General features: G+C 36.2%; 1 long non-coding RNA gene across 1 annotated transcript; it reads right to left on the minus strand.

The window, feature by feature from the left end:
- Positions 1-6,136: 6,136 nt before the first annotated feature.
- On the minus strand, positions 6,137-12,111 carry LOC147077055 (uncharacterized). The gene is made up of 3 exons (XR_015069814.1): positions 11,896-12,111; positions 9,550-9,693; positions 6,137-7,577 (listed from the first exon to the last, which is right to left on the minus strand). It is a non-coding gene; the product is annotated as an uncharacterized LOC147077055 (long non-coding RNA).
- Positions 12,112-17,609: the final 5,498 nt, after the last annotated feature.

A 17,609-nucleotide genomic window follows, 5' to 3' on the forward strand; every position in this document is an offset into this window, starting at 1 on the left:
ACATACTGAAGAAAAGCCGTTTAAATGCGATGATTGTTCTTATACTTGCAATACATCACAACAATTACAATTACACAAAATGAAACATACGGGCGAAACACCGTATAAATGTGACGAATGTCCTTTTTCATGCATTTCGTCAAACTATTTGAAATCACATAAAATGACACATTCACACGAAAAACCATTTAAATGCGATGTTTGTCCATTTTTGTGCAAAACCGCTAAGCAATTAAGAATTCACCAAATGACACACACTGGTGGAAAACCGCTTAAATGTGACGTTTGCACGTTCACATGCATGACACCTCAACAATTAAAATCACACGGAATGAAACATACTGGTGAAAAACCTTACTCATGCGATACATGCACATACAGATGCTCTCGGCTAGGTCAGCTTAAAATGCATAAATTGACACATAGTGGTGAAAAACCATTAAAATGCGATGATTGCTCTTTTACATGCATTACATCACAACAGCTTAAATTACACAAAATTAAACATACCGGAGAAAAGCCGTACACATGCGATGTGTGTCCTTTTTCGTGTATTTCGTCACACTACTTAAAAGCACATAAAATGACACATTCTTGTGAAAAACCACATAAATGCGATGTTTGTTCATTTTCGTGCAAAACCACTAAACATTTAAGGATACATAAAATGATTCATTCTGGTGGAAAACCAGTCAAATGCGACTTTTGCTCGTTTACATGCGTTACTCCTCATCAATTAAAGTCGCACGAAACAAAACACACTGGTGAAAAACCACATAATTGCGATGTATGTTCATATAAATGCACGCGCGTTGGTAACCTTAACAAACATAAGCTCACGCACACTGGTGAAAAACCATTTAAATGCGATGATTGCTCTTATACGTGCAACACATCCCAACAAATGAAGTTACACAATTTTAAACATACTGGCGAAAAACCATACAAATGCGACGTATGCCCCTTTTCATGCATATCATCTCACTACTTAAAACAACATAAAATGACACATTCAGTTGAAAAACCACATAAATGCAGTTTATGTTCATTTTCGTGCAAAACCTCGGAAAGATTGAAAAAGCATCTTATGTCGCATGGCTCTGAAAAACCACAATAACGGAAAAAAACTAATTAAGTCACCGATAGATGAATAACAAAAAATGACTTGTTAAAACAATATTTCTATATTGTGTTGAAACTCGGACTCTGAGTGAGTGACACAATATAAAAGAGATGCCCTGCAGGTAGGCGCATGAATGTCTCTATTCCAGAAGAGTTTGTCTTAAAGAACATCTCTATAAGACGCGTTCTCCAATTATTCGGTCAGATAGTGAGAAGAGATCCGAGAACCCTGGAGAAGAAAGTGGCTATTGGTGATATCAAATGGAGGAAGTCATGAGGGCGTAAGACTTCCAGATGTGGCAATACACTAAAAAAGCAGAAGTAAAGAAAGAATCCATAATTAACAATGGCTGAAGTTATAAAAACAACGCAGGATTGCTCCAGATGTAAAAGAATTGTGTTTTCAAAAACTTCTGTAGTTTTTCGGTTCATTTATGATTTATTTTTACATCTATATACTAACCTTGGCCCCCACAAGAGGGGGATGACAGGGCTCTAGCCTGGGAGGCCGGCGTGGTGGGTCAACTAGATAATTGAGATAAACACATATTACAAATTGACCCTAACAGTTAAAAAGTCGCCTGCAGCGCTAATTTACTTCAGATGTTAGTGGTGATTATGGTTTTAAAACATGTAGTTATGCGATGCAATTTTTGATATTTGGCAAAACTCGACAATTTAATAATTAATATTAATTAATAAATAAAATTAATTTCACCCACGGTGGACGCGCGGCTTAAGCGTTAGACTATAACGCCGTGGGTCCCAGGTTCGAATCCTGGGTCTAGCAAGTACACATTTGTTTTTTTTTTAATTTGTGTGTGGGTCAGGGTATGGACCTAATGCCGGCGCTCCATTGGCACGCAAGTCAGACGATTTACAGTCTTCGGAATTTTTTTTCGCGTGGAGCACCCCAGGTCTGCGGACTTTTTAATCCGCAGACCAGGCTCGTTGGATTTCAAACATGTTTGATATTTTACCTTCCGAGTTACCAGACTTTGTCCGTCGATCACTATGCAAATTCGATTTGAAATAAATACGCGATTATTCGACCGAAAAAAATTTGTTATTGTTTTAAACATTTTACACATTAGAAAATAAGATATTTATCAATTAATTTTTTATTTGTATTTATGAAAGTCATAAAAGGAAACGTAAGACTTGTGTTGTTATCACTGCTATATTATCTTATATAAGTCTACATATGAATAACACAAAATTATAAGATTATCGGAAGACATTATGATAATCGCAACGTTTCACTTTTGACAGTTCGACTTTTTTATTCGTCCGTTGATCAGTAGCAGAGCATAGACAAATCGGACGATTTATTGTCCTCGAACTTTTGGCTCGCCAATAAAGCGCTGGCATAATAGGTTAAGCAAGTGGCTGAGGTCCATTTCTCGTAAAAATAAAATCTGTTAATACAAACCTCTACTCTTTGGTGGCCCATATGATCCTATTACGATCGGACATGGTCGGAAAATTTTTACTTCGAACACCATTTGGAAAACGTTAGTGTAGAGCCCCATACTGCCTTTAATCTTTGTGATCGGTAGGGGGGCCGCTTTAGGGTGTGGAGGCCATGATACTAACCATCTGTTTTAGTAATAGTACAATAATTATAATTACACATAAACGTTGTCCTTATGACAAAGATGTTTATAATATGTTCCTCGTGCTAAGTGGATTGTTTCACGTTTGGCTCTCAAATCTGGCAATTATTCTAATGTTGTTTTTATAGTGCTTGGTTGATCCTAGAGCATGGACCTAATATTTTTAGTAAACTAGCTAACATGTTTAACGCATGCGTGCTACCTGTGCTCCTGTATGGCTGTGAGACATGGCATCTTACTAAGCTTCGAGTCTCAGCTTTTGAGCTTTGAGAATCGATGTCTCCGCCGAATCTTAGGGGTACATTGGTACGACCGCGTTACAAACACCCGAGTTCGTGAGCAGACACAACAGCCTTCGGTGATTGAAGTTATCACGAAGAGACGATTTACGTGGCTGGGACACGTATTCCGAATGCCGCCAAAGAGTGCGGCACTTCACACCCTTGTGACACAGCCTCAAGTGTTCCGTCGCCGTGGCCGGCCTACCCTAACCCTGCAGCGATGCTACAAAAGCGACCTACGTGCTGCAGGTCTGACATGGCGGGAGGCGCAGGAGTTGGCGATGGACCGAGGGAATTGGCGCCAACTTGTGCTTGCCCTATGCCCAATGTTGGAACGTGACAGGGTGGAAGAAGAAGCTAACATCCGTTGCCCAAAATCCACAACAGATTGTAGAGCCAATGTAAAATAAAAATATACGTTCTTATGTTATGTTCTCATCTGAACCTTCCTTAACAATCACTGCTAACCTTTTTATTACCACATTTCAATAACACGTTAATTATATCTAATGGACAACGACTCTAAACGCGCCAGTCGCGGTGTTCGCACTAAATGAGTTAATTAAAAGACCATTTGGCAATATAATAATATATCTAGTTATAATTGAGATCATTATTTGTCCATGTAAGAAGTATCTTTGTATAGATTCACAATTCAAGTTAGTAATTATTATTTTTAATAGCTCAGAAACATATAAACACAGGAATATATTATCGTAGTAGACTTTTGGGTTTCCACCTTGTCCTTCTTCACTCGACATTTCGGGTTCGTTGCAGAGGCCATTATCAAGAGATGATATTATGTTTTATGATGAAAATGTAGTGTAGGTATATGAATGTAAACGATGCTCTAAGAATGTCAAAAGGAATCCGATTAGCTAAGATCAAACGTTGCTCAGAGTAATGTGTCAATCGTTACGACCAGAGATACCGGCTCGAATATTGGATTTTGCTAATAGTGCCGGAAGCCATGACGTTTTTAACCGTAATTCATCATCCCTATTAATATTTTCAGGGTTTCCATGGATTCCAATGGCTTTCTGTGGCCCACACGGTGGAAATCCAAAAATCTACTACGATAAAAAACAAACGTGAAAGCCTCAAACATTATATACACAAAAATATATTTTTTAAGAATATAATATATTTATACCAAGCAGGACTTGAACCTGCGTGTCTTTTATCAATCAAGCAACATGTGCAATACTTATTACGCCGAAATTACTAACAATTATTTGTCCTATGTATTATGTAGGTAACTAAAATTCTTTTAATATTGTTTACCATCTTTTATTGCGTTGAAATGTTCATATTGTATGAAATATGAAAGTCTCATTTATAGTATTAAATAAAATAATGATTAAATAATCTAAAAGGAGTTTTTTGTAATTACACTGGCCATGTTCTTCTTGTCACTACAACCCTTGGCCTCCCCCAGTATCAGCCTCGATGTAGCAGTGGCGAATGGTGAAAGTGAGCTGTTAAGATCCAACATAAATAGTGCACACTGAACTTTGCCAGTTAAACGTATTTGTTTTTATTGGACAACGACTACAAATTGCAAATAGCCTTGGACAGTTTTTAAAATTCAATTTAATTCTTCGCAAATAAAGCCATATATTATATAATAGTCAAAAAATATTCGTCCATCTAGGTATGAAATATTTTGTATGTTTTTGTAGGTAATAATTATTGACCAAAGAACATGGTAGTAGTTTTGTGAAATACTGCCTTATTCTTAGGTCAATAATTATTATAAAACAATCATTATTCGTAAAATGTTTTATCGCATTTGAATAGTCAAAGATATAGCTTATAATCAGTATCTTTAGAATTATCTTCAAATGTGTTAATCGTGCCCATTTTTGCGTAATAAAATGCCTAATTCTTGTCAAATTCGGATCACAGAGATTATCAATGTACTTTTTAATCGTAAATATTTCACTATATTAATGTCAACATAAATTTTACTAATGGTTTTTTAAACGCGTATAAAAATTAATAAATCTAAAAAATCTTAACACCACTGGACATGGATGTACTGAAATATGACTATATTCATTGTGTACAACGCGAAAGGACAAAAAGAGGAATGAGTGGATAAGGAGACAGACGAAGGTTTGCGATGCAATAGAGTTCGCATAAATCTCAAAAGTAAATGACCTGGACACATAGATCGAAGAAGGGAAAATCGATGGACAAATTTAGACATCCAGTGGTATCCAAGAGGTACAAAACGTCCGCAAGGTAGACCTAGAGGCCGCTTGATTGATGAAATGGTAATGTTCTGCGGAAGTACGTGGCAACGCACAGGACCGAGATAAGTGGAATCAGCTTGGAGGCCTTCATCCAGCAGTGGATAGATTCAGGCTGGTGATGATGATATTAAAGACCGTACTGACATACAATCGATGTCTTTATAAAACACGGTTTTTATCGGTTTACACTTTACAGGAAGCCAGCAGCAAACAAATTTAAAAAATAGCCGATATATTGGTTTATTTGTTAGATTAGGTTAGGTTTTCATTCTTGAAGTCATGAACTTTGCCAAAATCAGCTATGAAAATAATTGAATTAATGTTCATATTGAACCTCATAAAATTGGAGACCGGATAGTATACGGTCATCTCTTTCCGATATGAAAGCTGACGGTGGAATGTTTTACGTACAATTGACATGTAACCAACTAGAAGGTTAAGAAATGTGTAATCAACATGACGTGAACCTCTACAACCTCTTCTAAGAATAACATATCGTAGCGTTTGTTATGCTTGATAACCTTATAGCAAGAAACTACAGTGTCCAACTGCTGAGGGATATCCTGGATACCACCATAAAGGGTGATCGGAGTTCAACTGGCAGGCCAAGACTTCGTTAGTTGGACAGTATCAACAAAGATGCTATAGTGAGCGGCACCAGACACCCGAAGGATGGTCTAGGACCGTTGTCGGCAAACTCATTAGTCAACAGAGCCAAATATCCAAAGTACAACGATTGAGATTTCTTTTGAGAGCCAAATTTCTTAAACTGAAATTAAATAATATTATGTACACTGTATATCAAGTTAATAGGTGACTATGTGAATAGTGTGAAGGTGAATAGGTAGAGGTCCCAATTGACTTTTTCTCTCTTAGAAATCACTTTACTAACAACAAAATATGCAATATTAACATTGTTGGAAGATTGTATTCAGTAATTAAATACAGAACTTGATTATTCTTGACTCTTCTAAAGTTCTTCAACTGCTTTCTTCCTTGCATCACCGACAGGATATTTAGTGCTAAATAACGCGTGTTTAGTTGTAAAGTTTCCCTCCAAATTTGACTTCGTGTTATGCGCCGATTTTTCCCGACAAATAATACAGATCGATAGGCCATTTAAGTTTTGAATAAACGTGAAAGTCTCGGTCCATTCAATTTTTCGTCATCCGTTTTTCTTTGCTTCTTCTTTGTAGCGATGTCAAATAGGGCAGAAGGCATTTGTGGCAGAGCCACACTCAAGGGGACAAAGTGCCACAAGTGGCTCGCGAGCCACGGTTTGCTGACCACTGGTCTAGGATAAGGGGAAAATGTAGATATTCTTGGAGGAGGCTAGCACTCGCCCTGTATTGTTAGGTCACTGATGATAATGATGTAAAACATTTTAACTCAACATGGCGGCGTTTTCTCAAGAATGACAGAGTTTCCCTCGACAGATTACACATTATGAATCAATATATGTTTTTTTAGACTACCGCTTCTAATACATTGGTAATCGCAATAACTACACTTAAATGGTTTTTCACCATTATGAGTCAGCATATGTCTTTTTAACGTAGCATTCCTAATGCATTTGTAATCACATACTTCGCAGTTAAACGGTCTTTCACCACTATGCATCATTTTGTGAGCTTTCATATCACTCGTTTGCTTGCATTTAAAGTCGCACAATTCACACTGAAATCGAGATCCATTACTGTGTATCATTTTATGTTTCGTCAAAACATCCCGACTTTTACATTTGTAATCGCATAAATCACATTTAATCGTTTTTTCATCAACGTGGACAAGTTTGTGTCTCTTTAAGATACCGGGTTCTTTCTGCATCTGAAGTCGCATACATCGCAAGTAAAAGGTTTTTCAGTACTATGGATCATCATATGTCTTTTCAATGTACCGATTCTAAGACATTCGTAATCACATAAGTTGCACTTGAAGTCTTTCTGGATGCAGTGAATGACTTTGTGTTTCTTCAGATTGGTAGCTTTATGCGTGGTATAATTACATTCGAAGCAATCAAATTGTTTCAATTCACATTTTGATTTATTATTGGCATGTGTCACTTTGTGGTAGTATAATGTGTGCTTGGTTGAGAAAAAACTATAACACACGTCACACACAAAATTCCTGTCGTAAAATGAGCATCTCTTTAACTTTAGGCAGACTACTTTTTCGGATACTGTCACATTTTCTTTTTTAATGTCATTTTCTTGAATTTCAATTTCTTTCTCTCTGTTCTTAACATTGTGAGAAGACAATATTGATTTACCATCACTAACACCAGACGCTGTACAATGAACCTGTGAACAGATCAATACAATAATATATAAGTAAAACAGTTATATATCTTCTTTTTTGAATGAATATTTTACAAGATTTTTAGGAATGTAATATTCTTTAAGGAACATAAATAATTTAAAAGCACCCCAGAGAACTGTATACTAAAAAAATTGTATAGTTAAATTCGCCGCAATTATATTATATCGAATTGACTTGGCACATTGGCGTGAATCCAGAGGGCGCATTTTCGAATTCCGCTGTCCATTTTGTTCTATAAGGTGTTTTCAAATTACGTATATATTATAAGTACACAACATCGTAAAATGCAGCCCAACAACCCACGGTGGATCCTAGAAACTTCATCAATCTTCCCCAGTGCCAGTGTCCTACTAGCGTCTGCACCGGTCACTCTTGTATCTCCATTGATACCGTCCAACCACCAGAGTCTGGGTCTGCCAATCGACCTCCGACCGTCCGGTCCACCGCCATCTTTAGATTAATAAAGCCTGAGCATTACTTTTTCCACAAGCAACGAGTGGTCCACTTTTCAGCTGTCAAAATCTACTCCCAGATTGCTTGACATATTGATTCGCCCTTTCTCGTTTCAAATTGAATTATAAAAAATTCTCACATCAAATATATTAACTATCAGTGTTATTAATAAATAATATATATTCCTGTTATTCATCAGCTGTCAAAGTCAGACTACTCCTTCATACAAAAAACGGTGGTTATATCGATTTACAAAAAAATATGTAGCATTGACCTATGCATTACATTTGTAGAGGATATTGTGTTAATTCTAGTGTATTATTATTTATCATGTGACTCATCTATCCAAATCAAACCATTCCCTGTGTGAACACGACAGACGCGTCAGTATGAGCGCTCTATAGAACAATGACAGGTCATCCATCGACAACAACGGGAGGGGCGGAAAAATTAGGACCAAACGTTGTGAATGTATCGGCTTTCTACTTGAGTCGGCAATGTCCGGTCTGATCTAGGATTCTTCTCGATAGTTAAGCACAGTCCCCATCATCATTAAATTGCATGATTTTCAAACAGGTTATCATTTCGCATCGTGATGCTTGATGTGACTGTACTCAGTTATCGCCAAATTAGACGTTTACATTCTGACGGTGCCTACTGCTATACGGGAGAAATTTATGGCACCTTACGAAAGATCAGAGAAACCGTATACTGAGCTCCAAAAAACCGCTAAATATCATCCACTATATTGTGTATGTATATGGCGAAGCTATGGTATGGTGGCATGGAATGGGCAGATTCAACAAAACTGGAAGATAGCCATGGGAATCAAGCCACTCACTAGTGACTCGGAGACCTTCGTTTAATTAGAGGTAATGGTGTGTTCTTACTGGTGAGTTTATTCGAGTCAATTGAAAACATGCCGGTATTGCCCAATAGCAAGTCATATTTCATGACGTCCTACTATTCTCTAAAAAACACTCGCCTGTCTATTAGCGAGCAATAAGGGCTCTTGGAGTTGCCATGTGGTTTCCATATTAATATCCAACTAGGGAGCTGGTTAAAGAAAAAGGAAGATTTTTAGGTCCATTTACCTGGATCACCCAATGTTAAAACTCCAACTTTTTTGGGTGCGTTTGTTTGTGCATCGTTAGTGCATATTTGTGCACGTTTTTTTTTCGTTTGTGCACCTTAAATAACCGAAAAATTCCAATTTCAAATTGGGTGTTCCATCTAAACGTTGGGTCACCCAATGTTGAAATTTCAACTTTTTTTGAGAGCGTTCGTTTGTGCACGAGTTTTTTTTCGTTTGTGCACGCACATTAAGGGGGTCATTCGCCCAATTTGAAATTGGAATTTTTCTGTTTTTATAGGTGCACAAACGTGCACTAACGATGTACAAACGAACGCACCCAAAAAAAGTTGGAGTTTTAACATTGGGGGATCCAGGTAAATGGACCTAAGATTTTTCACAATATAATGTTAAAATGAAATACATACCTGAGGACCAGCTAGCGACGTTTGAGAATTTTTTGAAGAGTCAACAAATTCTACCAACAAATGACTTCTCTGATTATCAATTTCTTCTTTTATATACTGTGTTTCAACTTCAGATTTGATTTGATCTGTGGTTTTGATAGAATCCTATAATACAAAAAAATTATTAGGATTTATTACATATGAACAGTGTAGTTTCATTGACCATAATTCAACCATTTAAAGTACCTACAGATCTATATATCTGCCCGAAAAACAATGTACATTTGCCTATTTTTTAAAGACCCAATGATAGTAGTGTAGTAGTGGTGGAATCAAGCAAGGATCATTATATCGTTTAAACATGGGGTAGGTTTTAAGTTGGCGATTCCATTGACTGGCATAGCTTTAATTTGATGGTCAACTATTTCGAAGCATTTGTGTACCTAGATAAACAGTTCATCTGAGTATTTACTATACCCAGGGCTTTTTTGTAATGTAACGCAGTGGAACGGCGTTTCGGCACTTTTTTACGGTATTTGTAATGTTTCAAAAGCAATTAGACGAAACAATGTTCGCGCTTAGATAGTACAAGTTAATTTTCCTGAATCATCTCATATGAAAAAACATATCTTGAAAAACTATCTCGTTTGATATATGCATTGAATTCCATTACCATTTCTTCAAGTGAATGTGAACGCGAATTTTCGCAAATGAATCTAATTATTTTCCCATTAAGAGCTTCGTTGAAGACCAAAATAGTCTTGGTACTTTTGTTCCACAAACTCGTCGGACCACCTTTGACACTTTTCGATCCTATCAAAATACGTTGATCGGTGGTTACTCAGTGGAAGACATTCGGCCATAGACTCACTACTAATTAAAGGAATCGAGATAATTTGCCAGACGAGAATTGGACTGAACTTTGGAAATCACCATTGCCACCACAAAGGGGGGGCTGACAGGGCTCTAGCCTGGGGGATCGACTAGATAAGTGAGATAAACGCAAATCACAAATTTGCTCTAATCGTAAAAAAATCGCCTGCGGCGCTAATTTCCTTCAGACATTTTAAATTATGTGGTTGTGTAAATGCATTTGCAAGGGGGGATATGCTCGGAGTAGGTCAAAATTAAGTTTTTATTGTATTTTCAAACCATGATCCTGGACATTCCTTAAATGTTGTGGATTATCTACTTATATAATTTTAAAGACTTATTATCCTTTATACTTATTTTAAACATTTGATGACTGCATAAAGTATTTTTGTTATATAAAATAGTATTCTTTTAAACCTCTCGCTCTAATGTTTTAGAATATAGTCATATTTTAGAACATGAATGTGCAATGGTGTTAAGATTTTTTGCATTTATTAATTTTTAAACGCATTTATAAAATCATTAGTATAATTTATGACGAGATAATTTTAGTAAAATATTTACGATAAAAAATTATATTGATAATCTCTGTGATCCCAAATTTGACAAGAATTAGGAATTTTATTATTCAAAAAATGGGCAAGATTAACACATTTGAAGATAATTCTAAAGATACTAATTATAAGCTATGTCTTTGATAATTCAAGTGTAATAAACATCTTACGAATATTGATTGCTTTATAATAATTTAGACCTAAGAATAAGGTAGTGTTTTTTGAAATACGCCGTTTCTTTTGGCATTCCCCAGTGGTTAAGCTACAACATACGGCCGTAGCCATAAATTGACAAACTATAATTGAAGTAGGGAGTAAAATGATGTTAACGCGCGTGTTTGAACATGTACCTAACCGAATTTTTTTTCATTTGGTTTGAAAATGCAATAAAATCTCCATTTTGACCTACGCCGAGCATGTCCCCCCTTAATTTTACTTCGAAACACCATTTGAAAAACGCTACTACCTATATAGCATCACACTGCCTTTAACCTTAGTGGTAGGTAAGGGGCCCGCCAAAGAGCCTGGACTGGGGGACCGTCTCAGGATGTGGGGGCCATGGTTATAGTAGTCTACACCTAGCATCTGTCAACTTTTTATGAGAGTAGTTAGGTATCACATGTTTTTTTACGCGACCTGATTAAAAAAATATTGTTCCAATTTTTAAAATTTTTAATTTGGCTGTATACCTACGTGTATGTTTAATACACCTCCATATCTCTCTCTCTCTCTCTCTCTTACACATTGTCATAATAGTAATAATATTATGTTTTCTACCATGCGTTACAGATAGATAACTAATTTAGATACTTCGTTACGTTTTTGTGGCTCTGCTGGATAATTTAATAACGTGTTTAAGTATTGTACATTTTCGTATATTAATCCACATATATTTACAAAATACGCAAAACTGAATATTTATTACTTCAGAAAAGCTAACCTCAAAATTGCAACGGAAATCAGCGCCATTCTCTTGTTTTATATTAGTATGGGCGACTGTGCTATTAGGTTCCTTAATCGGTGCATCAAACCAAAGCTGCCCTTCTGCGTCAGTTTGGCCTCCATCCAGTTCGCGTTTTACATTCATAGTCAATATTTCAAATTTAGCGTTGATTTGACAGCAACTGTCACACTGTCAACAACTCTCGACAGTGCTGCCAGATGTGAATAAATTATAGAAATATTCATAAACGAATGTATGGATGTTTTTACAAATACATTGATTTATCAGCTAAATTTTATTAACTATAAATAATTAATCAAATGAAAACTGCAAACATATTCAGCCCAAGAAGATAAAAACCTTTTTCATCGCATAGTTAGGTACGTCATCCAAAACAAAGGCAAATGGAACCCTAAAGCGGCGTTACTGCGGCAGTTACTCGATGGGCGGCAAATTGAGGGGAACCATTTGGAATACCTATACTTATAGAAATAGCTACCTAAACTTAGTAATAACGAAAATAGCTTTCCATGAAAAAAATCAGCTCACTGGTTTTGTCGGGTTTGCGATATCTATCTAGTTTACTTCCGTTTCCCTTCGACGTCCTTGGTGACCAGAAACGAGACGTGCGGATTTGCGAATAATTACAGTATGCTATTTTGTCTGCATACAACACAGTTCTTAGATATTGGACTCATGGAAGGATGATCAAAATACTGTATAAAAAATGGGACTGCATTTTAGCGCTGCCTAGGGGCGGCATTTTATCTAGTACGTCACTGCTACCTACCTTCTTGGTGCGGCTGCTAGAAGGTACTAGATTGTAGATAAATTAATCTAGGTACATTCTACAAGCTACCTCCACGTATTAAATTAATAAAATATTTATTTTCAATATTCACTAGGTACTATAATATCATATAATAGGTACCAACCTACCTACATTAAAGTTTGTCACATAAATAAATTAATATCGGTGCTTACTTAACTACCTACCTACCTACCTAATAGGTATTTCAAAACCTTCAGCGGTCTTTGGATGTCTTGCGTTTCAAAACCTGGCCGTCGTTAAATCATAAATCAATTTTTAATTTAAAGTCTACGGCGACATGCTGTCACATTTTCTATGCAGTGACGTCCCTAGACAAAATGTCACCCCTAGGCAGCATCAAAATGCCGCCAAATTTTTTTTATAAAGTATTTTTTATCATCCTTTCATGACTCCAATAGCTAAGAAATGTGTTGCCATCCCCTAGCGGAGGTCGGCCACCATCAAGGCGATCTTATTTTTGTCGTCTGCCACCCGGAACAGTTCAGTGGAGCTGCACTCGTACCAATCACGGAGGTTCTTAAGCCACGAAATGCGGCGCCGTCCTCTGCTACGCTTCCCATTGATCTTTCATTGAATGACAAGTTGGGGAATGCTGTATTTTTGTCCTCTCATAATGTGGCCTAGGTACTGTAGTTTCCTGGTTTTGATACTACGTAGAACTTTTCGGTCCTAGTCCAAGGAATTTTGAGGATGCGTCTATACAGCCACATCTCGAAAGCTTTAAGTCTCTGTGACATCTCTTGGTTTAGCGTCCATACTTCCATACCATAGAAAAGAATTGAGAGAACATAACAACGTACCATACGCAGTCTCATACCTAGGTTAAGATCTCAATTGCTAAGGAGGCGTCTCATTTTGAGAAAGGCGCTCCTTGCGATCTCAATTCTAGTTTTTATTTCCTGAGACTGGTCCCATTTCTCATTGACCCATGTAAATAAATATTTAAATTTTAAATTTATTAAAACATACATACTTAATTAAATTTAGATATAAAAAGCGAAATCACCAGAGTCTGAGGTTATATTTTTGATTGATATTTCTGACACATTTGGTTTGTAACATTTAGCAATACATAGATTTATTATTTTCACACCATTTTTACTATAATATTATTGTAAAAAATGGCGTAAAAAAATACTTTTGACTATATAATATTATACCAAATGATTCTCATCAATTTGCCGCCCTTCGAGTAACTGCCGCCCCCAAGCGACGCTCAGTCTGCCTACCCCCATGGGACGTCACTGTTTCTATGTCAGGTATAATTCTGTTTTGCGGACACTACAGATTGGTCTAATACTTATAATAAAATTAATGGTTGATAATATTACTATTATCTGTTTCTTTGGTGGTGTTAAATTAGTACTGTAAATTATTATTGATTGAAATAGGTACCTTGTATTAAATCAAACATAAGTATCAATAATATGTAGGTAGCATAATATTGTGTAGGTAGTAGATAAGTAGGTAACTAAGTACTTCATGGCCCACACTAGTGGGGGGGGCTGACAGGGCTGTAGCCTGGGGGCCCGGGATCAATAGGGGCCCGGCGTGGCGGGTCGACACATATCACAAATTTGCTTTAATAGTAAAAAACGTCGCCTGCGGCGCTATTTTCCTTCGATAATGTTATTATTTAAAATTATATGAGGCGTCTAATTACAAAAAGCGACAAGTCCACAATTCAATATTTTCGAGAAACAACGTTTTTATGTTTCAAGGTTCTATTACTTGTATTAACATGAGATTATTTTTTCCGTTGTATTCTTTGTCGAAATTAGAACCAAATGGCAATTTGTTTCAGCCGATAAACTCTTAAATGTAATAAATATATGCAAAATAAAATTGGACGTAGCGTTATTTGTACCTCGCTTTTAAATTTATTCCGCATAAGGCACATATTTCCGTTGCACTGTCATGAGTTTACCAGATGCTACAGCATGGGAGACGCCCTTTTCAATATTGAACGTTCCCTTATTGGTTGACTTAAACACACGCGAAATCAACCAAGCTTTAAGTATTATGAAGCACGGACTTGGCGCTTTTTGTAATAAATCGAGACTTAAAATATTTTTTTTCGTAAGGTTATGTCGCGTTTCGTAATTTATAGATCAATCAATACATATTGTGTAAAATTATACAAAGGATACATGCGTATTTTTGACCAAATGTGGACTTATCGCTTTTTGTTATTAGACGCCTCATATAGTTGTACGATACAATTTTTAATAGTGTATCGATTCTCGACAACTCCATAATTCAATTGGATAGGTAGGTATATGTATTAAAATATACAAAAGAAACATTAAATATACACATTAATTTTACCACGTACATCATAATATTATGGTCGTCATCATTTTGGCTGTACTATGGATTGTAGAGCGTTACACTGCCATTATCCTTAGCGATAGGTAGGGGGGGGGAAGCCAAAGATCCTAGCCTGGGAGCCCGCTTCAAGATGTGGGCATATTAAGTACTTATTCCACATAATTGCGACTTACCTACTTGACGTTGAGTTTAAGAGGACAAAACTGGTCCTGTGTAGAATCAGTAGGCATGTTGAATACACGCCTTATGTTTCGGAAGTAAAATAATTAATCAAAATAATGGTAATAAACAGATCTGATTTACCAACATATTCTTCTTCTTCGGCCATATACGCCCCTTGGAGCATATGGACAACACGAGGCGCCCCCAAGAACAAGTGGGCAGACCACGCGTTGCTAAGATACAAAGAAGTAAGGCAGCAATTGCAAATATTATATTATGCCTACATATTATTCTATAGTAGATTATATGGACCATAAATGTGTCGCTACATTTCAAAAACAGCCAAGTCCGCCTTAAGGTATTTTTGACTTTTTTGTGAATTGCTGAAGAACTACTGCTTTCTATCATTTCTGCAATGTGGAATTTATTAATTTTAAATAATCTATACTCGAAATAATAATATATAAACTTTCACCCTTGTGACTGTGTATTTGAGAAATTCATCTATTATGGACAAGGCTGATTTTGAAATCTAGCGACACAAATAGCATTGGTGATTTTTATCGTTGAGGCGAAGGTGTCTTTTCTCATAAAGAATTGGCCGTAATACATTATATTATCAATGTAGGAATCACAGACACTAGTGCACGTCAATCAAGGTCTTAGGAAGTTGCTTCTGGGGCACTTTCGACACAATTTTGAAGAGCCCCTAACGTTCGTTACGCCACTGTATACGCCTGCATAACGAGTGCGGAGACGTAGCGGGTGGTGGAGGGAAGATCAAGTAGGTCAGAAAGTATTAGAGTAGGTACATCAATTTAAAAAAACGGTGCAATTGATCTTATAATATATTTATTAAAATAATATTACAACTGAGTACCTACCTACCTAAGATAGTATACAATATGTAAATAAGAATACAAATTACGTAATTATGCATAATAATTATCAGTGGCGAAGGGCAGACGTAGGCTGTAGAGATTCGCAATAATTATAGTACATACTAAGCTATGACAGTCATACTTATTTGTTTTTATTCAACTGAGCTAAGACCGCAAATTTACAATTGTATTGGTTAGTTTTTGAAATTCAATTAAATCCTGCCTCGTCATGAAATCAAATCAAGAGCAATCCTGATGTCATCTATAAATCAAGATGGCAAAGTCTTCACTTTGATTTAAGGCTATACTTCAGCTGAGGCATGGTCTAAAAAGATCGTGACTAGGCCATGCGCGGATTGTGCAAATGACGCGAGCCGAACGAAATATAATTTGTCATAAAAATTCAACATTCGTCCATTAAATGTTATATTTACCGTTATATTAGTAATAATAATAATATATTCATTGACATGTTTTCTTTTTCAAGTATATGCGTAACGTTTTTTAGTCATATTTACACAATGACATTATTACAGCGCTCGAATTGGAAAATTTCACGAACCGGAGCGCTCGATAACTTTACGATAATATTAACATAGTTATATAATTGTACGTGTATTTTATAAAAATAGTGTTTTCGATTTTTATTATATGGCATATCTGGCTTAGACGGTCAAATTAATATTTCCTTGAGACAAAGAGATAATCTTGAGGATTTTATGAACCGGAACGGCGCTCCGATCCATTTCGAGCCCAGCATTATTAATGGACAACGCACTCAATACAGTAGCTAACAAGTAAATTCGCGCATAGCGATATTCGCACGTGTATAAGTAGACGTCACGCCATTTCCATTCTGCGATATCACGCATCGGGAATTTATAGCAATATCACCTTTATTGTAATGGCGTTAGAACAGATTATGCCATTCGGCAGACCCGACAAAAAGTTTAGTGTCATTACTTTTTCAAGATCCTTCGTCCAATGTCGTTGTATTGACACGATTTAAGAATATATTCCTCCGATGCCATCAAAAAACAAATTAACGTGCTCACACCTCAACTGCCGGTCTCTGATTGACGACGAGTGCGAAATTTCGTCCCACCTACTGTTGAAAATTATTTGCCGTTTCACTTATGTATGCTCTTAAATTACAAAGATATATAAAGATATATAATTACTATTGACAGAATTTTAAAAAAGTCATTGCAAGTTGGTAATTGGATCGTAGTGGTTCAAAGTTGTCCCACAGAAAGCAAAAAAACGTGTGTTCGAGCCCGACTCGATCGGAGACTTTTTGATTAGAAATTATTCTTAGACTACAAAGTGATATATTTGATGAAAAAGAATATGACAGTAATATAATGAGTATAATGAAATATTTCATAAAATGAGTTTGACTAAGAAAACACATGACATTTTATAAATTTTTGATGAATATTAAAACATTTCAAAGTATTTTTTTCTGAAACGTTTTGTGTTGTCGATATAGTTGCCAGTACAAC

Source organism: Rhyacophila brunnea, unplaced genomic scaffold, assembly GCF_057557595.1.
Source record: "Rhyacophila brunnea isolate RB1 unplaced genomic scaffold, BYU_Rbru_1.0 scaffold_13, whole genome shotgun sequence".
NCBI lineage: Eukaryota > Metazoa > Arthropoda > Insecta > Trichoptera > Rhyacophilidae > Rhyacophila > Rhyacophila brunnea.